This window comes from Mus caroli, chromosome 10 (genome assembly GCF_900094665.2).
Source record: "Mus caroli chromosome 10, CAROLI_EIJ_v1.1, whole genome shotgun sequence".
In the NCBI taxonomy this organism is placed as follows: Eukaryota; Metazoa; Chordata; class Mammalia; order Rodentia; family Muridae; genus Mus; species Mus caroli.
The window spans coordinates 83481239-83492811 of NC_034579.1; the positions used below are offsets into that span (position 1 = coordinate 83481239).

Genomic DNA, 11573 nt, shown 5'->3' on the forward strand with positions numbered 1-11573 from the left:
AAAGGAAAATAAACTATAAAGGATTTATTCTTCAGACAAGTGATAAACTGTTATATACTCGATTACAGTGTTACAAGCCCCAGAGAGTAATGTTAAAGATGTCTGTCTTTAAGGCCAGTGGCAAAGGGCTAGAGAACAGAAAGGATACAGGAGTAAAAACATTCAGACAAAAGCGGGAGAAGACAAAGTATGGCAAAAGACACCAGAAAATCCAGACTACCCAGAGCACTGAGCATGAACAAACCAGGCTAGAAGTTACAGAAGGCTTCCTGGCATTAAGCAGATGACTAACCAACCACTGAGCATAGTGCAAGATCCTCTGGGGTGGAGCTGGCAGCATGAAAAGACCAAGCAGAACTTCAGCATGTATAGTGTAGAAAGCAAACAAAACAAGGAAAGGAGGCAAAGATGGCCAGCTACATAGAAATGTGTTTTATAATTATGAAATAACTGTTATATAATTTCGTTACACTTCACAAATTGTTGAATTAAGGAAACAGCAGTAAGGAGAACGTTCAAGAAAAGTTCTCAGAGGGACGAGAACTTGGAGACTTCATAAAGGATTGACACAAAACTAGGAATCCCACTCATCCCCTTCATCTCCAAGTTCAAAATCAAAGTGCAGAAGAAGCCATTTGCCAAGCTGGGACATGTGGGTAACAACTCTTTTTTAGGGGAGGAAGAACTCAATTTTGGATATGTATAATCTGAGTTGTCTAAATGACAATGTAAGGAAATATAGAGTTTTTGATATAGAGGGCCAAAATTCAGAGAAGGTTCTCCACTGAAGGTAATACTTAGAGCACCATGAGTCAGTACTGCAGACTGTGGACTTGGGAAGGGTCACCCAAGGAAACTCAAGGAAAAGTACCTCTAAGTGTAACAATGGCCAAGGACAGAACGCCTGCAACAAACACGACACTAAGCACAAAGCTAGGACAGTAGGCTGCAACCTAAAGCCTTAAATACATTTGGTTGGTTGCTTTTGGGTTGTGCGCTTGAAACGGGTCTCCCCATGTAGTCCAGGCTGGCCTCAAACTCAGAGACTCACCTAGCTCTGTTTCCACAGTGCTGGGATTAAAGGTGACCAGCACTAGCCTGGTAGAAATTTGACATGTACAAAACCCAGGTAGGTTGCATCTTTTTTTAAAAAAACAATAGTTTTTCAATTTTTATTTGATTAATGAAGAGAAAAGTGAGCCAATTTTTTCTAAAAGACAAAATTATCAATATCAGAAATGTCTGCTCATATATAAGTCATTTCTCCTCATACACTCAGAAGACATCTGAAACTCAACCATCTTTCCCCATGAAAGCTCAGTGAGTATGAAGGACAGTAGTTCAGTCTCAGACTGCTTCACTCTACCTTCGGGCTCAGCATTCACCTGGCTCTCAATGGAACCAACAGGTGAATCTGTTGTAACACTAGATTGTATATACACCTGGCAGAAGTGGGTAGTGTGTTACAACATCTGATACTAATGACAGGAACTGAAAGAGCAGATAATTATTTGATCATGAACACTAGGTACAACAAAAAAATGTAATATGTAAAATTACATTTATGATAGAATTGCTCTTAATTTTCAAATAACTAGAGCTCTTTATCATCCAAGAAAATTAAAATCACATTTTTGTTAAATGTATTACAATGAAACTGCTACCTAAAATACATTTGCTAGCTAAAATACTTATATTTACACAGTATCAGAAGATAAAAGAAAGGGAAGGGAGAGGGGGAAGAGCAGGCTGAAGAAGGGAAGGAAGGAGTAAAGAGAAAGAGATAAAGAAACCCATCATGCCCAGTGACAGAAAGATCAGGAGTTCAGGGTCAGCCTGGTCTCCATGGAGTTTATCTAAAACCCTAGGGCTACTGCCAAACTTGATGCCTGAGTTCCATTCCCAGGGCCCACATAGTGCAAGGAGACAACCTACTGTTGCAATTCTCCTCTGACCTTAACATGTACACCACAGTACAGAAACGCACACAAGGGCACACACCAAATAAATGTGCTTTTAGAAAAAGTTATGTAAAAACTAGAAAGAAAGAGGAAAGGAAAGGAAAGGAAAGGAAAGGAAAGGAAAGGAAAGGAAAGGAAAGGAAAGGAAAAGGGGTGAAAGGAAGGGGAAAATGTAAAGGTAAGAGAAAGGAAGGGAAGGAGGGAGGGAGGAGGGAGGAAAGAAGAAGGGAAGGGAAGAGAGTGGAAGGAAGGAAGGAAAGGAAAATGTGAGTGTAGCATAGCACAATGTGAAACTGAATTCATCAAGTGCTGAAGAATCGTACGAGACAAAGGTTTCAAGCTGGCAAACACCTAACTACCCGGGTAATCCGCAGACCTAAGGACTGTCTCACCTCTAAGGAACCAGAATCTGGATCTTGATCAAACTGATGTACAGCAGCCTACAAGAATTGAGTGTCTTGGTATATAAAATCCAATACCAACGACACTGCAGCCCAATGCCATTCTAATACTGTATAACGGTCCCTACTGCTTGCCAACGTGACTGGCTCTGGGATCAACTGAGGGATACGCCTCTGGGTGGCTCTGCGAGATTATTCCTTGGGAGAGTTAACTGAGGGGACGAAGACGGTCCTGTACAGTTGGCAGCACCTCCTAGAGGCAGTCCTGATATACAGAGATCCGAGGGTAAAGCAGTGAGGCTTTTCACCTGCCTGCTTTCATTCCTTGCAGGAGACTGAATCTACCTCGGCGCTGCCCCTGTAGTTGCCATCTGTCTTAGCTTGGGTTTTATTGCTGTGAGGAGACACCATGACCAAGGTAACTCGTATAAAGGCAGACATTTAATTGGGGCTGGCTTACAGTTTCCGAGTCCGGTGTCATCATGGCAGGAAGCATGGCAGTGTCCAGGCAGACATGGTAATCTAGAAGGAGCTGAGTGTCCTACATCCTGATCAGGAGAATGGCTCTTCTGGACTGGGCAAAGCTTGTGAGCACTAGGAGCCCTCAAAGCCTGCCTACACAGTGACACACTTTCTCCAGTAAGGCCACAGCTACTCTAACAAGGACACACCTCCCAACAGTGCCACTCTCTGTGGGCCAAGCATTCAAACACATGAGTCCATGGGGTCAAACCTATTCAAACCACCACACCATCCTTGCTGACAGCAGAACCCAGTTTCTTCAGCCTTCCAACGCAGATGGGATGAAGACAAGCAGTCTTCCACGAATACTCCAAGCCTTCCACAGCAGACTGGGCCTACAGAGGCATGCAGCCTCTGGAACGGAGCAGTAGCCAGATTAGCCACTCCAGCATGCAGATGGTCAATACTGGACCGCCTCGCCCCTACTGCAGAAGCCAACCTAATAATCCTCTTCTAATATAATATATACTGATTCTGTTTTAGAGAACCTTACTAGCACACTCGTCTACCTAACAACTTCTCATCTATGAGAAGGGAGGGAGAGTCACCAGTACTTCCTAGTGATTGTGGTAGGGGTTAAAGATGATGATCCATCTAGAATACTCAGTACATTTCTGGCGCATTTAGCCAGCGCTCAGTGAGTTCACTCAGTTAACAAACAGGCACACGGATGGTATCAGGAAGTGACAAACTTAACTATGAGAGCTGCAGTGGAGAACCCTTAATAAGGAGAATCTATGCTGATCAAAGACTACTGAAGTGAACTGAATGATAAGCAGGCATTAACCCGGAGCATATGAAAGAGCAACATTTCTGGGCTCTTGTGGACACGTCCAGGAAGTATGACCAAGAGCCATGTGCCTGGAGGAGGAACAGAAAGATAGACAATGGATGTGGCGACAGGGAAAGAAAAGAATGCCAAAGGCACTGTAGAGATGAAGCTAGACCAACAGACAGAGGGCCTTACAGAGACATTAAGAATTTCAGTTAGGCTCTGTGAGGCAGAGGCCTTTGTGAGTTCAAGGCCAGCCTGGTCTACAAAGAGAGTTCCAGGACAGCCAAGGCCATACAATGAAATTTTGTCTCAAAAAAGCAAAAACAAAAACAACAACAACAAAAGAGAATTTCAGTTACTCCAAAAGGAGAAGCAATTGTGATCAAATCTATATTATGAGAATGTCCATTCTAGCACAGAAACTACAGGCATCAAGCCCTCCAGATGCAAGAGACCAATGTGACTGCAACAAGGAGGTAATGCTGAAGATGAAGATTCAATATTTAAAAGGCAAACATCAATAGGACCTCATAAGAGATGTCGAATGAGGAATAATAAGAACTTAACAAATTTCATTCCTATAAAATAGGATCAAAACATGTACGAGGACCTCTGGTTTTTTGGGGTTTTTTTGGTTTTTGGGGTTTTTTTTTGAGAGGATAAATCACAAATTTCAACTATGTCAACATGATTTAATTCCCAAATATAGAATGTATTTGTATAGCAATGTCCTACTGTGTGGAATTACAACACATCTGTATTACATATGTAATCATCTCTGACAGACAAAATGAATGATCTTCACATGTGCGTAGGTATATCTGAACAGAATAAAGCTCTATGTGTTCAGTTAGGCTCCTTTCCTTTGCATAACCACAATCCCCTTCTCCTCCAACCTTTATTGAGGGGAAAAGCCTTCAAAGTCGAAAAGGAATCTTTCAAGCAAACACCAGACATGCTTGGGTTTTATAATGGCTGACTGAGTTACAGCATCTTTGTTAAATTGCTTTCTCTGAACAGAGGCGCACGACTCAGAAAACTTAAATACGGCGTTTTAAAGTGTCACCACACAATCCCTGGTTTTGATGTGCAAAGAAAAACCTCTAGCTGATAATTTACAATCAAAATCACTTTAAGGAGCTGGTCTGGAGTCTCTTCAATCCTGTTAAGAAAGGGAAACACTGGTGTGTCCTTAATTACTGATCACAGGTAACGCGTCCATGCGAATCCCAAGAAGTTTCTGCAAGCTTTATCTGTCTAAACCTTTTTCTGTAGCTTAAACAAACAGGCGCACTGGAGCCCCCATGGGGATTTCTTTCTCTCAAACCTTATCTGCCCCACCCACCTCACACACAATAACCGTCCAGTCCAGAAAGACAACTACCGTCAGAGAAGGGCGTCCGAAGTGCAAGGCCTTAGCCGGTGACCCCAGCTATCGGAACCGAGTGTCAGAAACGAGGGGGGCTGTCTCAGCAGTCCCGGAGCACTGTCCAATTTCCCAAAAGGATACCAAGATCTCCACGGCGGAAACCCAAGCTCCTGCGCCGGCTCTGGGGACTCTCCCAGCAGCAGAACGACCCAGGCAGCGAGGCTCCCGTCGCCCGAAGGCCTCGCCAGGAGTCACCGGCCTCTGAGATCCGCTCCCTCCCGCTTCTCGCTACCTGGATCCCGCTTCCCGAGCCACCCACCGCCGGCCCGCCCGACCTGGCCCGTCACTAGGCAACAGTCGCAGCCGCGAGGCCCGGGGAGACCCGTAGCCCGCAAGCTGGCCGCAGACCCAGGTCGCCCGGTGCCCGAGACAGGTCACTCACCTCGCAGCCGGCTACCTGGAGGGGCGGTGCTAGGGCCGGTCCCCCCGCCGGCTCCCTCAATGCCTCCCGGCTGTTACTGCTCGGGCCGCGGTCCTGGCCGCCACCGAACGCTTACTCCATCTCCTCCGTCACCCCCGAGTCCGCAGAACCCCGAGATCGAGGAGTAAAGGGGGAAGGGAGGGAAGGGACTAGGGAAGAAGAGCACGGTAGGGGGAAGAGCACCGAAAGACCTGCCCGCTCCTGCATGACGTCACTTCCGGGCGGTTCGGAAGGGTGGGGCTTGGCTTCCCTCCGCCCTCCCGGAGGCGGAGTGGGGCGGGGCTCCCGGGGCGGGAGAGGAGCCAGCCCGGGCGTCCGCTGTGACTCTCAGACGTACCTGTAACTCTCATCAGCAGTCTTCGCGGGCAAAACCAGCTTTCCGGGCCCCAGGCTAGGAAGACCGAGTTTCTGGAACCATAGAAGGAGATTCTCCATGATAACGAAGACAGGTAACCAAATGTATAATGGAGATGACTGACAGAGTGACTTGATGGTTGGACACTGCAGCTCTGGTTGTGAGGCCCCGCCCCTTTTCTGTTTCCCAGGCCACCTACCCTTGCAGGGCTAGTGACATAGGACTCAGCTTTCTCTTTCTGCTAAGTGACCTTAGAACCTAGAACAGCCCTGCTTCTCACACAGGGCCGTGTTAAAGTGCAGATTCTGCTGCAGAAGTAGGACCGGATGTTCTGCGTTTCTAAGACATTCTCAGATAACCCCGGTGCCACCGTTCCACAATTAGAGCAACAAAGATTATTTATCTTACGTGCTTAATGAAAGAGGTAAATTGTTCTGAAAAATATACCTAGATGAAATTGGGCACAGCCTCTGTCTCCCTGCTATCCATTCAAGTAACCCGTACATAGCAGTAGGACTACTACCACCCTAACTAACCCTAACCCTGCCTCCCCTGTCTCCGCTCTGTCCCTAGTTCAGGTTAAAATGTCTTAAGATGGGTAATAGGGTAGATTCTATTACAAGAAGAATTGGAGGAGGGGGAGGAAGAGAAAAGGGAAGAGGATTGGGGGGGGTGTATGTGTGTGTACAAGTTTGTGTGGTGTGTTTCCATGTTTGTGTAGGTACAGCTGTATGTACACACGTCAGAAAAGCTCAAAGCTAGAGGTTAGCCTTAGGAGTTGTTCCTGCGGAGCTGTCCTTGTTTTTGAGACAAGGTCTCTAAATAGACCCTGGTGCTTTGTGTTTCTCTTATCTCTTCAGCTGTGAAATTAGGAGCACCCACCACCAAGCCTGGCTTTTTAATGTGTGTTCAGGAGATCCACCTTAGATTTGCATGCTTAGAAAGTTATCATCTCACTAGCTGAGCCTTCTCTTTCCAGCCCCAGAAGGGTGGACTTTTATTTCTGTCCTTTTGCCAAGAGCATCTTATAACTTATGTGTTGGTAATGAATGCTACTTCTAGTTCTTCCTAGTCAAGAAAGGAAAGGCTTAGATTCTTGGATTCTGCACACAAAACATCTAGAAATCATGTTCTCTATATTTCAACTTTTTCTTTCTGACATGCTTTAATTTCATATTTTACTGGGGTAGGGGGAACTAGTTTATCTCTACTAAACATGAGTCTATTTTTTGGAGTGATAAAATGGCCTGGGATTGGATGATAGCAGTGATTGTACAATGTTGCCAACGCACCAAGAAACACTGAATTAAACATTTTGACAGAATTCTAGTGAGCAAACCTAATCCTTTGCAGACCATGTGAGAATAGCTATCACAGGATATTTGAACACACTGTGAACCTCTGAGATTGTGTTACTTGCTGAAAAAGAAAAAGAAAAAGAAAAAGGGAAAAGAAAAAGAAAAAGAAGAAAAACCTGTTTCTAGTTGTGGTATGGCTCAGCCCTGGCACATAACTTTAATCCAAGAGCTTTCTGTTTATTGTAAACAGGATTACATTGTCAACCATAGGTCATAGGCAGAGCAAGCATTTAAGTGAGATAGGCAGGAGGTGTAAGTGAACTTTCCTCTTGTATATACAACACAGACACTTTTGCTTCCTCTGGTGAAGAAGGGCTGTGAATGCAAAGCATTTAAGTATCTCTGCTCTAAATATTAGTCTTCCTTGGAGTCTCTTCCAGCTCTTCTTCCTTCTCTACATACCTTCTTTAGGCACCCTGTATGTTCTTAATTCTGTGACGATTTGATGAAAGAAATGCAGTAAAGGTTGTAACCATTAATGAAATATGGCTACATCCCACCTGACTGCCTTTGGTGGTTAGAATGAAAGTAGCCCCCATAGGTTCATAGGCAGGGGCACTATTAGGAGACATGTCTGTGGTGGAGTAGGTGTGGCCTTGTTGGAGGAAGTGTGTCACTGGGGGAGGGGGGCTTTAAGGCAGTCTATAACAATATATATAGCTAATAAGCTTTCTTAAATTGTCATCAAAAGAAGACAGATTACGCTTCCAAATAAAGGGTCAGTGTATGTGATAATTCTCAGGTTAACACATACTAAGGGTAATGCAGTCGGCATAATAGAGTAAATTTCTGCTCTGAGTCTCTAGATAACCCTGGCTATGTTGGCTTTTAAAATGAGAAAGTATATCAGTTCCTCAGAAAACATAAAGCTTCTCGGTATAAATATTCAAAAGTGCTCTCCATGATAGTGTTAGAGTAAATACATTAAAAGTGTATGTGTGATATATCCTCCATGGTAGCTTTAGAGCACTGGTTCTCAGCCTTCCTAATGCTGGGACCCTTAATACAGTTTCCTCTTGTTGTGGTGGCCCTCAACTATAAAATTATTTTGTTGTTACTTCATAACTATAATTTTGCTACTGTTAGGAATTAAAATGTAAATATCTGTGTGAATAACAGGTTTACATTGCTGCTTTATGTGTTTTTAGTTTGGACCCAAACAGAAATATATTTTCTATAATATATTTTCTACAATGTAAAAACATGACTTGGGGCATTTTCTTTATTTGCACCTATCGATCAATTTAAATTAATTATTCTCACTCTTAATAATTGTCTAGAAATGGAGTAATTTTGTTATATTGAACATGTGTTTTCATTTGTTCCTCTTGACAGTTGAATTGCTTTCTTTCTTAGCTGTGAAGGAAACAACAAACAGTCACATCTCCTCAAATGGATCTACCTTCCGATCTTTGAAAATACTTTAGAGCCTCCAGTTGAAGTGTAAACTTCCCAGCTAAGTGAAGAAGAAGATCTTGTCATTTCTAACACTTGTGTAAAAAGAGAGGTTATTCAACCTCAAGTGAGTAGTCAAAATTATACACTGTCAAATAATTTATAACTAAAAGATCTCCTATTTATTTGTTCTTGGTACCTTAAGATATGAGAACACATCTATTGTATAAGCTGATGGCCCCATCTCTAGTGTATGAATTGACTGAATTTTCAGATAGGTGCATGCCTTTAATCCTAGCCTTTAATCCTCCTTGAATTCTCAGAACGGAAAGGCAGGCAGGTTTCTATGAGTTTGAGGCCAGCCTGATCTATACAGCAAGACTTTTTCAACAAAGGAAAGAGGAAAGGGGGGGGGGGCGCCGCGGGGGGGAGAACAGCAACAAGAAGAACAAGAAGGAAGAGGAAGAGGAGGAAGAGGGAGGATAGATGGAAAGAAAGCAAAGGGGGCAATCGGAATTTTTATTTTTCTCTAACAGAGCCAATACTGGTAACAAAGGATGAGACCATTAGAAATCGGTGTTCCATTATGTGCCCCCATTCTCTCCCATGCTATCTGAATTCATCGTTTCACTTTATGATGCTAAAATGATTTGTGCGGGGCTGTGGGTGTGGGGGAAAGAGGAGAGTGGGAGAGAACCCGTGTTCAGCAAGAGTGCCAGTGCTCTGGGAGGACGCAGAAAGACTGCTGCAGGCTCTCCACGAGGCCCTGGATGAGTATCTGGCTGTGGAAAGCCAGGGAATCCCAGATCAGCATGGGGGGTGGGGTGGGGGTGTGGACAAGGGGCAGCCTTAGGTACCAGGTTTCCAGCCTCCAGCATCCCATGCTGGATACAGTGGAGGAGCTGAGAACAGGGGGGGGCGGGGGGGGGCAGGGCGGCACTGAACCCCGGGCGAAGGGAGGAGAGGGCAGGGGGATAGGGCGCTGAGTGGTTCCCACACAGGTGAGAGTCCTTGGTCTGGTCTTGGCTGCATCCGCAGGAAGGCCTTCTGGCAGGAGGTTAGACGCAGCTCATTAGGAGAAAGCCTATCCCATCGTTCAAGCATGACAGGCCTTGATAAGCAGAAACAGTCTATGGTTTTAGAGCTTTATTGTAGAAAGGCAGGGAGAAAGAGAGAAGGTAGAAAGAGAGAGACCAGCCATGGCTACGTGGAGAGAGGGGGAAGGGAAAGAGAGGGCTAGAGAGTAAGAAAGGTAAAGCCTTAAAGAGAGCAAGGAGGGGCCAAGCAGCCCCTCTTATAGTGGACTGGGATATCAGGTAACTATGGGGAGGAGGATACCTGGCTATAGTCAGGTAACTGTGGGAGTTAAGTCTAGCCAGAATGCCAGAAGCTTGGGACATTGTCTGCATGACTTATAGTCACCGAATTATGGAGTTGGGAGCTCTGTGGTTTCAGGCACTTGATTCTGGGAACATGGCTCGCCTTTCTGTCCCTTGTAGAGTTTTCTACTGGGTCACCGGAACAAGCACCATTCAACCAAAATAGGCTGCCTATCACAGTCCCACAGATTTGAACATCACAGTTTTTTTAACCAGGTTATTTATTCCCTTTCTACAAAATGTCTTGTGCATAGTGTAAGAACATCACCTTTCAATAAAGTGCTGAATGGCCTATAGCAAGACAGGAGAGGAGAGAACGTGAGACATCCTAGAGAGAGAGAGAGAGAGAGAGAGAGAGAGAGAGAGAGAGGAGATTCCACCACCAGGAAATGGAGGAAGTCAGAGGTATGAAACTGAGGAGAGGTAACCAGCCACATGGCAGACATGGAATAGTATAAACGGATTAATTGAGACACGAGCTAGTTGAGGAACAACCCTAGCTTAAGGCCTAGGTATTAACCATAAATACCTAGCCATCATGTCATTATTCAGGAACTGGGGCAAACATAGAAAAGACCAAATGGTTGCAGTCCACAGTCTAGTAAAGGAGATAGACATGAAAAAAAAAAAAAAAAAAAAGCAGTGTAGTCTAATGAAGCTGCCATTAAAATCAGCCCATGGACAAGAGTCCCAGGGAGCCCTGTAACTGAACATTTTCCATTTCTCTAGTAAACGGGGGATATGGGAACCTTGGCTTTGGTTGGTATTCCAGCAGAGTGTAAATACAATGCTCTCCCCATGTGAACCAAATGAGGAATAAGCCCCCAAAGCTGGGAGGCCATAAGCTTCATACCCAGGAAGGGTGTGGTGACTGAGGACTTGTGGGGCCATGTAGTTATCTACCATTCTGCTCACACACGGCAGATTTCTCTATTACAGAACAGGACAAGAACACCCCAAACAAAGGGCTGAGTCTTCCCTGCCTCTGAGTCAGGGATAGCATAGGGGTACTAAAAACAAAGGGTTTCAGGTGCCTCTGAAGTCTGGTTTCATTACCATCTGGTTGGAAAGGGAAGGTTGTCTGAAAGAGAAGGCAAACTGCCCTTACCATCTTTCTTAGTTAGGGTTTCTATTGCTGGGAAGAGACACCATGATCATGGCAACCCTTATAAAGGACAACATTTAATTGGGGCTGACTTACAGTTCAGAGGCTTAGTCCATTGTCACCATGGCAGGAAGCTTGGAAACATACAGACCAGCACAGTACTGGAGACTGAGCTGAGAGTTCTACATCTTAGTCCAAAAGCATCAGAAGACTATCCTACTGGGTGTGGCTGGAGCAGCTATAAGACCTCAAAGCCCTCAACGGGCGTGGTGGCACACGCCTTTAATCCCAGCAGAGGCAGGTGGATTTCTGAGTTCGAGGCCAGCCTGGTCTACAAAGTGAGTTCCAGGAGATCCAGGGCTATAAAGAGAAACCCTGTCTCAAAAAACCTCAAAGCCCACCTCCACAATGACATACCTCCTCCATTAAGGTCACTGCTCCTAATAGTGCCACTCACTATGGGTCTATGGGG

The 11573-nt window shown here is 45.0% G+C and overlaps 1 protein-coding gene and 1 long non-coding RNA gene across 6 annotated transcripts in view; one reads left to right on the forward strand and one right to left on the reverse strand.

Moving 5' to 3' along the window:
• The window catches only part of Scyl2 (SCY1 like pseudokinase 2), a 48077-nt gene extending 42358 nt beyond the window's left edge, over positions 1-5719 (reverse strand). For 4 of the 5 annotated variants that reach the window (XM_021174278.1, XM_021174275.1, XM_029482581.1 and 1 more), the window contains exon 1: positions 5471-5719. The gene's annotated coding sequence lies outside the window, so the exon portion shown is untranslated. Of the gene's footprint in view, positions 1-5043; positions 5433-5470 lie in introns of those variants that run through there. The other variant, XM_029482580.1, reaches the window with a different exon arrangement.
• Positions 5720-5794: 75 nt separating this feature from the next.
• On the forward strand, positions 5795-8783 carry LOC115032141. Its single transcript, XR_003837786.1, has 2 exons — positions 5795-5958; positions 8579-8783. It is a non-coding gene; the product is annotated as an uncharacterized LOC115032141 (long non-coding RNA).
• The last annotated feature ends 2790 nt before the right edge of the window (positions 8784-11573 follow it).